The sequence below is a fragment of the Pseudophryne corroboree genome, chromosome 1 (assembly GCF_028390025.1).
Source record: "Pseudophryne corroboree isolate aPseCor3 chromosome 1, aPseCor3.hap2, whole genome shotgun sequence".
NCBI lineage: Eukaryota > Metazoa > Chordata > Amphibia > Anura > Myobatrachidae > Pseudophryne > Pseudophryne corroboree.
Window position 1 is genome coordinate 108765173 of NC_086444.1, and position 11066 is coordinate 108776238.

The following is an 11066-nucleotide window of genomic DNA, read 5'->3' on the forward strand; positions in this document are numbered from 1 at the left end:
ACACCTTTACTAAAAACATAGATATAAAAATTTAGAAGGTAACGATCCCATGTGAACTGACAATATGGTGAAATATCAGATATATACCTGTCATTTAGTAAGAGAAATGCTCTACTCATATAAATCTGCAGTCATAGTAGCCTAATAAATAAATAATGGATATACAAATTCCTACATGGATGTATATTAGATAAGCTGAAGGCTGCATAAGCCTGAGGCCATATAAGCGATCAACTTTTTGTGATTGGTTGTTAAATGACTAAGCAGTTGCTAGGCAGATCAGTTTTCCCCGTTGGTAATTTACTATTGGATTAGAAGGTTGTGCATCAATATTAAGAGGAGGGTCTTAGGGTAGTATATAGGTGGTGGCCATTTTCCTAGACTTCCTCTTGCCATTCATTGTATGGCCAGGAAGGATAAGTAGATCATTGCTTATTTAATTTGCTGACTATTATTATCCTTTATTGCTTGATTTGCTGTGCATTTGTGCCTCCTTTTGATCCCCCCCCCCCCCTGTTGTTGTTGCAATTTCCTGCTAGGTGCCAGTGATTTTGCTCCAGTGTCTCCCTCCCTCCAGCATGCCGCGGCCCAGACGTTCTGCCCCCCCTCCCCGCCGCCTCGTGGAGGCTGGGAGCACCCCCCGCTCGCGTTCCCCTAGTGCAGGGCCGCAGAGAATGTTTTCCCCTGCTACGGACAGGCGGCGGGGGCGGGCAGTGGCAGCCCGCTTCCCAGCCGGACGGAGGCAGGCGGCCAGCGGCCGCTCGTCACGTGGTGCCGGGCCGCGCGGCCCGACGCTCGCAGCAGCACAGCCCCCTTCACCCTCTCCCGGCGCTAGGATCAGCGCCGGTCCTCCTCCTCCTTCCCCGCGGGCGGCTCTCGTCGGCGGCCCGGTGGCGCACGTGGTGCCAGACGGCCGCGACGGCGCTGCGGGGGGGAGAGGGGGGCCACTACACTGCCAGGGAACATGAGCCCGGGACAGCGGGGAGAGGCCCCCGCTGTCCTCGGAACAGCGCAGGGCCCCAATTTACTCCTCCATAGCGCGGGTCCTTCCACACCCCAGTACTTAAGGGGGAATGAGGATTGGGTTAGGCCTGGTGTTGCTGGGGCAGGGGACGTGGCAGTGTCTGCCGCTGCGCCCGCCCCAGCTGCGGTAGCCCCTGGTCATCAGCCCCCCCGCCGGCTTTCGCGGCGTCCCCGTTTGCAGGGTTTCAAACCCCTGCCCTCGCCCTTCCCGGGCCGTTTCAGTTTGGGTCCACACATGCGGCCGTCTCAACGGCTTACATGACACCCGGCGCGTCTCTGTCGGTGGCAGCGCAACAGGGCTTCGCGGGGAGCCAGCCCTTCCCCGGGGGTTTTCCGTGGACTCTGGCACCGACATTCCCCTTAGCCGCCAGCATGCCCTCCATGGGCTTCACGACTGCGTCCGGTACACATTTTTCCCCGCACGTAACCGGCGCGGGCGCCGGCGTGCAGACCACGTGGTCGGTCGGCGGCCCTCGGGTCGCGGTGCCCTTTTCGGCCTTTGCGGCCCTGCAGGCGGGACAGTCACTGGTCGGGGGGAGTCAGGTGGCACTGGGTTGGCCTCCTCTCCCGGCGCCCCCTCAGTTCCTTCCGGTGTCCGCCGGATGGGCGGGGACGAGCGGCTGCCCGCCGCATACTGCGTGGCGGCCGTCTTACCCCGCGAGTGTAGGTACAGTGAGCGGGGCTGCCTTTACGCAGTCGGTCGGGTACGCCTCGGTGGGGGTTCCCCCCCTGCAGCTTCCAGGCGGCCATCCGCCGCGGAGCGGCGGGGCGGGGACTCCTCCTCCGCAGGTTCAACCACTTGTTAATGATGTTTTGGTCCCCCCTACGCCTGTTGTCCCCTCTGTTTCTCCCTCACAGGTTCCGTTCAATGCAGGGGCTACGCCCGGCAGGAGGCGAGGGTCGCGGACGAACGCAACAGCAACCGGGGAGGTGCGGACATCAGCGGAGGCGGGTGCAGCGGACGACGCGGTTCCGGGTCCTTCTAGCACCGGTGAGTTAAACATTCCTTTACATGTTTCAACCTGTAGTTCCTCATCTTCTAGCAGCGTTTCGTCCTGCTCTCCGCGGCGACCGCGTAAATTAGCTAGACTCATCGCGCGGCGAATGGCGAAGGAGGCGCATAAGGCGTCCGCTCCTGCGCCGGTGGTCTCTCCCGACCCCCCCCCCCCCCGTTATGGGGAGATGGTACATTGCGCCAACACTGCAGTTACACGGGGGGTTCGCAAGCGCATGCGGGAAAAAATCCGGAAGGGGAAGTATGTAGACATATTCACCCTTACGGAGGAAATGCGACAAGGCTTTGACGCAGCCAAGAAACCGGGTGGTATGGGGAAAATGCGTTTCGCAATTTTCACCAGTGGCTGCGGGGTTTTTTGGTTTTCACGGCTTGCTACACGGAATCGCGGCCCTCGGAGTATGCCAACTTGGTTAAATATTTGTTTTTGGTACACGATATGTACTTAAAAGCCAAGGGTTCCGCTTGGCGGGATTACGACGAGAAGTTTCGTCGCAATCAGGATGGCAACCCCATCCTGCCCGCGGGTTTTAAGGATGTTGAGGTGTGGTTAGAGGTAACGCAGCAGGTCAAACCCACCCCGGACGTCACGGCCAAGAAGCCCGGGGCGACCGGGGCGGCGGGTTCCCGCTTGACAGGGAAAGGCAAGTGCTTTGCCTACAACGACGGCAAGTGCGTCAAGGGATCGAGTTGTCGTTTTCGCCACTCATGTAAGTTGTGCGGAGCAAGTCACCCGGCCAAGGATTGCACCTCGGCAACAGGCGGGAAGCCCGCCGCTTCCACCGAGGCCGGGGGAATTGGCAAGTAAGGCCTTCTTCCCGATTCTAGTTCCCGAGTTGCAGCGCTGGCTTAGCTTGTACCCCGATGAGGCGGCGGCATCGTTTCTCTTGGAGGGCTTTCGACACGGTTTTCGTTTGCCCATTTCGGATTCAGTGCACGTGGTGGCGCGCCAGAATTTGAGATCGGCTCGCGAATTCCCGCAGGAGGTCCGGCGGAAAGTGGGCGGGGAGATTGGCCTGGGGCGCATGGCTGGGCCCTACGCCATTCCCCCGCTGCCCTCCCTGTGCATTTCCCCCGTGGGGGTGGTGCCCAAGAAGGCCGCGGGCAAGTTTCGTTTGATACAGCACTTGTCGCACCCTCCGGGATTGTCGGTCAACGACGCTATTCCGGAGGACAAGTGCAGGGTACGTTATCAGTCTTTTGATGACGCGCTGCGCTTAGTGCGGGATTGTGGGCCAGGGGGTCTGTTGGCAAAATTGGACGTGGAGTCGGCCTTTCGGCTACTCCCGCTGCACCCAGATTCCCTGCGGTTTCTGGGTTTCAAACTAGGGGGCGAATTTTACGTGGATCGGTGTCTCCCCATGGGTTGCTCTGTCTCCTGCGCCTACTTTGAATGCTTTAGCACATTTTTGCACGGGTGCGTCCAGACCGCCTCCGGCCAACCGGGGGTGGCTCACTACCTGGACGATTTTCTCTTTGTAGGGCCCGGGGACAGTTCGGTCTGTGGGGACATTCTCTCGGTGGCCAGGTCGTTATTCTGAGCTTTAGGGGTGCCTGTCGCGCCAGATAAGTGCGAGGGCCCTTGCACTTGTCTTAGCTATTTAGGTATCGAAATTGACACGGTGGGGGGTTGCTGTCGCTTGCCCGAGGATAAGGTGCGGAAGCTGTTGGGTTTGATTACGGACTGTTTAGGCAAACGTAGGGTCCGGCTTAAGCAGGTGCAGTCCTTGCTCGGTTCTCTCAATTTTGCTTGCCGGATTATCCCCATGGGTAGGATTTTCTGTCGCAAACTCGAGCGGGCCACGGCAGGGACGGTACGGCAGAATCATTCCGTGTACCTTTCCCGCGAGATCAGAGATGATTTGCGGATTTGGGTCTCTTTCCTGGTGTCCTTCAACAAGGAAGTGCTGTGGCCCGCTCCTTGTTGTTCCAGTAAGCAGCTACAATTGTTCACGGATGCCTCAGGTAGTCTAGGGTTTGGCGCGTTCTTCGCTGGCGCATGGTGCGCTGCGGCTTGGCCGGCCTCTTGGGTAACGCGCGGGTTTACCAAGAACCTTCTTTTGCTGGAATTGTTCCCGATCATAGTGGCGCTTGAGTTATGGGCAGGTCGGTTTGCAAATAGGGACATTTTGTTTCTTTGCGACAACTTGGGGGTAGTACATGCGATTAATAATCAGCGTTCCTCCTCGCCGCAGGCACTGAGACTGCTGAGGCTTTTAGTGTTGGTTTGTTTGCAGCGCAATATTAATTTTAGGGCTCGCCACGTTCCTGGAGTTGACAATGGAATTGCGGATGCATTGTCCCGGTTCCAATTTGACAAATTCAGGAAGTTGGTTCCGGGAGCGGCGGCGGAGGGGTTTCAGTGCCCACCTTCTGTCTGGCAGATGGTCGAGTCGGGTTAACTGCGTTAGCCAGGTGTGCTCTGGCTCCCTCCACTCTACGAGCGTATGATGCAGCCTGGCGGGATTGGTCGGCCTTTCAGAGTAGGTACGGGGTAGCAGGTGAGTCCTCAGCCGACGCCCTGTTGACCTTTGTTTGGGAACATTACCAAAACGGTAGGTCAAAAGCGGCCATGGCTACTGCCCTTGCGGGCATCTCTTTTCACTCGCGGCTCCACGGGATGACGGACCCCACGGGGTCGTTTGTCCTTTCCAGAGCGCTGAAAGGTTGGGCTAGGTTGCACCCGGCGCCTGCAGACTCACGTAGGCCCATAACATTGCAGCTGCTAGCAGAGATGCTGCGTGTGCTACCGCGGATTGCGTCCTCGGAATTTGAGGTAGCATTGTTTAGTTGTGCGTATGCCCTGGCCTTTTTCGGGGCTTTCCGGGTGAGCGAGTTAGTGGCAGGCAGCAAGGCGTCCCGGGAATCAGGTTTGCTGTACGAGAATGTGCGCTTGCAGGAGGGCCTGTTGCTCTGTAGGATTGCGCGATCCAAGACAGATCAAACAGGTCGGGGTCGCTGGTTGTCTTTGGAGGCTCAGGAGGAACCGGGCGTTTGCCCGCTGCGGTTGACGCAAGAGTATGTGCGGTTAAGACCTCCGGGGGGCAACCAGTTGCTGGTGCACGCGCAGTTTGACCCTCTGACAAAGTTTCAGTTTGCGTCTGTGTTCAAGAAATGTTTAACGGCATTGGGCTTGCAGGAGGCGGACTTTGGTACCCATTCCTTTCGGATTGGGGCGGCTACCCATGCGGCGGCTGCAGGTTCATCACCTGCGGCTATTCGGGAGTTGGGTCGCTGGAAGTCGGCCTCCTATAGGTCCTATGTCCGCATAGATAAGTTATAAGTGCGCCTGTTGCGCTAACCCAAAAACGTGTTTACTCGTCGGTTTTTTGAACGCTTACCGTTCAGGAATCGAGGGTGTGAAGTGAATTTTAAAAATTTTTCCTCCGAGGGGGCCTAATTTCAATTGGCTGTTCTCAAGGTCCACGGGAGGTTTTTTGAATTTTTCTCCTTCACTTGGGTTCAATTTGATTAAGTTGTGTTTTCGTATGAAGTATGTTCATAAGCTGATGTTAGAAAATTTTCTTTTGCAGCTGTCATCAATTTTGGAGACCACATATGGATGGTTGGTCATTCATATATTTTTGGGCGGAAAAACATCCCATGGCAGCTAGGGCGACGGAGATTTTTGGGTCCGGGCAATTGAGATGGTTAGGTGTTAGGGGCATGTTATGGGGTGATCTGTTGCGTGTCCTTTTTTCTCGGGAGCGCCGCTGGGGTCGCCCCAGTTGTATCATCATTCATTTGGGTGGTAATGATCTAGGGCGAGTTAAAGGCATAGATCTTATTTCGTCAGTAAAGGCGGACTTAGTGGCGATCCGTTGTCACTGGCCGGGGGTCTGCATTGTTTGGTCGGAAATGGTGCCCCGTTTCCATTGGCGTGGTGCGGTGCGTTTCTCGGCGCTGGAGAAAGCACGCAAAAAGGTGAATTCTACGGTGTCTCTTTTTGTCAAGGCCATAGGCGGAGTGGCAATCAAGCATCCTCTGCTGGTGCTGCGGAACAGGCAGTTCTACAGAGACGATGGGGTTCACCTTTCTCCGGAAGGAGTGCAGTTTTTTCTGGAGGATATTTTTGGTCTTTTTCGGTAGAGCTAGTTAGTTTCTTATTTAGTTATTGTTGTGGTTGCGGATGGCGGTGGCGGTTTGTTAAACCTTGGTGGCGGGAAGTCGCTGCCAACCAGCTGTCACACAGGCATAAGTGGTCATTGTGGGGCTCCCTCTTTAGAAGGACGGCAGGTGTGTCCTTTTCTTGCGGTTGGACATTTAGACGTTCCCCTGCGGGAACCGAACGTTTGCCAGAGAGAGAGGGGTAAGGCCAGCACAATGCGGGTTATGCGGGAAGGAGGCGGGGTATGTGTACTCCCCTCCTTGGTTTGGTGGTTTTTCATCTAGGTGACGGGTGCTGGTGTTTGGCAGCGATTTTCTGTTTGCCATCCTCCAAACTAAATTTAAATTTAAATCTATATTCAAAATCAATTCCAATTCGATCACAATTATTAGTTTAAAGAGTTGGTCAGCGATTAATAAACATCGTCTGACCTTTAACTCCAGCTACTGTGTCCGTGTCTTTATTTCAGTGTGTTGTGTGGTTTATTTAGTGATAAGCTAGCTTAAAGAAAAGGTTTATGGAATCACAATAAAGTTATGAGCGGCTTATAGAACAGAAAGAGTAAGGTCAGCAGCAGTAATTATTATTGGAAGAAACTAAGCAATATAAGGCACAAAGCCTGTGGGCTCTTACATAAAAGACACTCTACACTGATACCCCTTTTCCACTAGCTGTTTTTACCCGTGTTTTTGCACGGGGGCGCGCATCAACACGGATTTTTAGTAGGTGGAAACGGGTCAACACGGGTTGAGTGACCCGGGAATCCAACCCGGCTATTTACCTGGGTAGAACACGGTAATGACACGGATAGCGGTGCAGTGGAAACGGTCATTACACGTGTTTTCAGACCCGAGTAACGCTCTGAGACGCTGATTGGTGCTTCTGGGGCACTGGAAGATGATGTCATCCCTGGGAGACACGCTGGGCACATGCAGGCATTGAGGCAGCAAACAAAACACTCTGAAGTCGCGCTGGGTACATACAGATATTTTTATTGCAGCAGCTTCCAAACAAACAGACAATATACAGCAGCAGAAGCTCCAGCACAGCAACATGAGCGCCTGAAATTTTTCGGGTTTTGTGTTTTGGTTTTGGGTTCGGTTCCGCGGCCGTGTTTTGGGTTCGACCGCGTTTTGGCAAAACCTCACCGAATTTTTTTTGTCGGATTCGGGTGTGTTTTGGATTCGGGTGTTTTTTTCAAAAAACACTAAAAAACAGCTTAAATCATAGAATTTGGGGGTCATTTTGATCCCAAAGTATTATTAACCTCAAAAACCATAATTTACACTCATTTTCAGTCTATTCTGAATACCTCACACCTCACAATATTATTTTTAGTCCTAAAATTTGCACCGAGGTCGCTGTGTGAGTAAGATAAGCGACCCTAGTGGCCGACACAAACACCGGGCCCATCTAGGAGTGGCACTGCAGTGTCACGCAGGATGTCCCTTCCAAAAAACCCTCCCCAAACAGCACATGACGCAAAGAAAAAAAGAGGCGCAATGAGGTAGCTGTGTGAGTAAGATTAGCGACCCTAGTGGCCGACACAAACACCGGGCCCATCTAGGAGTGGCACTGCAGTGTCACGCAGGATGGCCCTTCCAAAAAACCCTCCCCAAACAGCACATGACGCAAAGAAAAAAAGAGGCGCAATGAGGTAGCTGACTGTGTGAGTAAGATTAGCGACCCTAGTGGCCGACACAAACACCGGGCCCATCTAGGAGTGGCACTGCAGTGTCACGCAGGATGTCCCTTCCAAAAAACCCTCCCCAAACAGCACATGACGCAAAGAAAAAAAGAGGCGCAATGAGGTAGCTGTGTGAGTAAGATTAGCGACCCTAGTGGCCGACACAAACACCGGGCCCATCTAGGAGTGGCACTGCAGTGTCACGCAGGATGTACCTTCCAAAAAACCCTCCCCAAACAGCACATGACGCAAAGAAAAAAAGAGGCGCAATGAGGTAGCTGACTGTGTGAGTAAGATTAGCGACCCTAGTGGCCGACACAAACACCGGGCCCATCTAGGAGTGGCACTGCAGTGTCACGCAGGATGTCCCTTCCAAAAAACCCTCCCCAAACTGCACATGACGCAAAGAAAAAAAGAGGCGCAATGAGGTAGCTGACTGTGTGAGTAAGATTAGCGACCCTAGTGGCCGACACAAACACCGGGCCCATCTAGGAGTGGCACTGCAGTGTCACGCAGGATGTCCCTTCCAAAAAACCCTCCCCAATCAGCACATGATGCAAAGAAAAAGAAAAGAAAAAAGAGGTGCAAGATGGAATTGTCCTTGGGCCCTCCCACCCACCCTTATGTTGTGTAAACAAAACAGGACATGCACACTTTAACCAACCCATCATTTCAGTGACAGGGTCTGCCACACGACTGTGACTGATATGACGGGTTGGTTTGGACCCCCCCCAAAAAAGAAGCAATTAATCTCTCCTTGCACAAACTGGCTCTACAGAGGCAAGATGTCCACCTCATCTTCACCCTCCGATATATCACCGTGTACATCCCCCTCCTCACAGATTATCAATTCGTCCCCACTGGAATCCACCATCTCAGCTCCCTGTGTACTTTGTGGAGGCAATTGCTGCTGGTCAATGTCTCCGCGGAGGAATTGATTATAATTCATTTTAATGAACATCATCTTCTCCACATTTTCTGGATGTAACCTCGTACGCCGATTGCTGACAAGGTGAGCGGCGGCACTAAACACTCTTTCGGAGTACACACTTGTGGGAGGGCAACTTAGGTAGAATAAAGCCAGTTTGTGCAAGGGCCTCCAAATTGCCTCTTTTTCCTGCCAGTATAAGTACGGACTGTGTGACGTGCCTACTTGGATGCGGTCACTCATATAATCCTCCACCATTCTATCAATGTTGAGAGAATCATATGCAGTGACAGTAGACGACATGTCCGTAATCGTTGTCAGGTCCTTCAGTCCGGACCAGATGTCAGCATCAGCAGTCGCTCCAGACTGCCCTGCATCACCGCCAGCGGGTGGGCTCGGAATTCTGAGCCTTTTCCTCGCACCCCCAGTTGCGGGAGAATGTGAAGGAGGAGATGTTGACAGGTCGCGTTCCGCTTGACTTGACAATTTTGTCACCAGCAGGTCTTTCAACCCCAGCAGACCTGTGTCTGCCGGAAAGAGAGATCCAAGGTAGGCTTTAAATCTAGGATCGAGCACGGTGGCCAAAATGTAGTGCTCTGATTTCAACAGATTGACCACCCGTGAATCCTTGTTAAGCGAATTAAGGGCTGCATCCACAAGTCCCACATGCCTAGCGGAATCGCTCCCTTTTAGCTCCTTCTTCAATGCCTCCAGCTTCTTCTGCAAAAGCCTGATGAGGGGAATGACCTGACTCAGGCTGGCAGTGTCTGAACTGACTTCACGTGTGGCAAGTTCAAAGGGCATCAGAACCTTGCACAACGTTGAAATCATTCTCCACTGCACTTGAGACAGGTGCATTCCACCTACTATATCGTGCTCAATTGTATAGGCTTGAATGGCCTTTTGCTGCTCCTCCAACCTCTGAAGCATATAGAGGGTTGAATTCCACCTCGTTACCACTTCTTGCTTCAGATGATGGCAGGGCAGGTTCAGTAGTTTTTGGTGGTGCTCCAGTCTTCTGTACGTGGTGCCTGTACGCCGAAAGTGTCCCTCAATTTTTCTGGCCACCGACAGCATCTCTTGCACGCCCCTGTCGTTTTTTAAAAAATTCTGCACCACCAAATTCAAGGTATGTGCAAAACATGGGACGTGCTGGAATTTGCCCATATTTAATGCACACATAATATTGCTGGCGTTGTCCGATGCCACAAATCCACAGGAGAGTCCAATTGGGGTAAGCCATTCCGCGATGATCTTCCTCAGTTGCCGTAAGAGGTTTTCAGCTGTGTGCGTATTCTGGAAAGCGGTGATACAAAGCGTAGCCTGCCTAGGAAAGAGTTGGCGTTTGCGAGATGCTGCTACTGGTGCCGCCGCTGCTGTTCTTGCGGCGGGAATCCATACATCTACCCAGTGGGCTGTCACAGTCATATAGTCCTGACCCTGCCCTGCTCCACTTGTCCACATGTCCGTGGTTAAGTGGACATTGGGTACAACTGCATTTTTTAGGACACTGGTGAGTCTTTTTCTGACGTCCGTGTACATTCTCGGTATCGCCTGCCTAGAGAAGTGGAACCTAGATGGTATTTGGTAACGGGGGCACACTGCCTCAATAAATTGTCTAGTTCCCTGTGAACTAACGGCGGATACCGGACGCACGTCTAACACCAACATAGTTGTCAAGGACTCAGTTATCCGCTTTGCAGTAGGATGACTGCTGTGATATTTCATCTTCCTCGCAAAGGACTGTTGAACAGTCAATTGCTTACTGGAAGTAGTACAAGTGGGCTTACGACTTCCCCTCTGGGATGACCATCGACTCCCAGCGGCAACAACAGCAGCGCCAGCAGCAGTAGGCGTTACACGCAAGGATGCATCGGAGGAATCCCAGGCAGGAGAGGACTCGTCAGAATTGCCAGTGACATGGCCTGCAGGACTATTGGCATTCCTGGGGAAGGAGGAAATTGACACTGAGGGAGTTGGTGGGGTGGTTTGCGTGAGCTTGGTTACAAGAGGAAGGGATTTACTGGTCAGTGGACTGCTTCCGCTGTCACCCAAAGTTTTTGAACTTGTCACTGACTTATTATGAATGCGCTGCAGGTGACGTATAAGGGAGGATGTTCCGAGGTGGTTAACGTCCTTACCCCTACTTATTACAGCTTGACAAAGGGAACACACGGCTTGACACCTGTTGTCCGCATTTCTGGTGAAATACCTCCACACCGAAGAGCTGATTTTTTTGGTATTTTCACCTGGCATGTCAACGGCCATATTCCTCCCACGGACAACAGGTGTCTCCCCGGGTGCC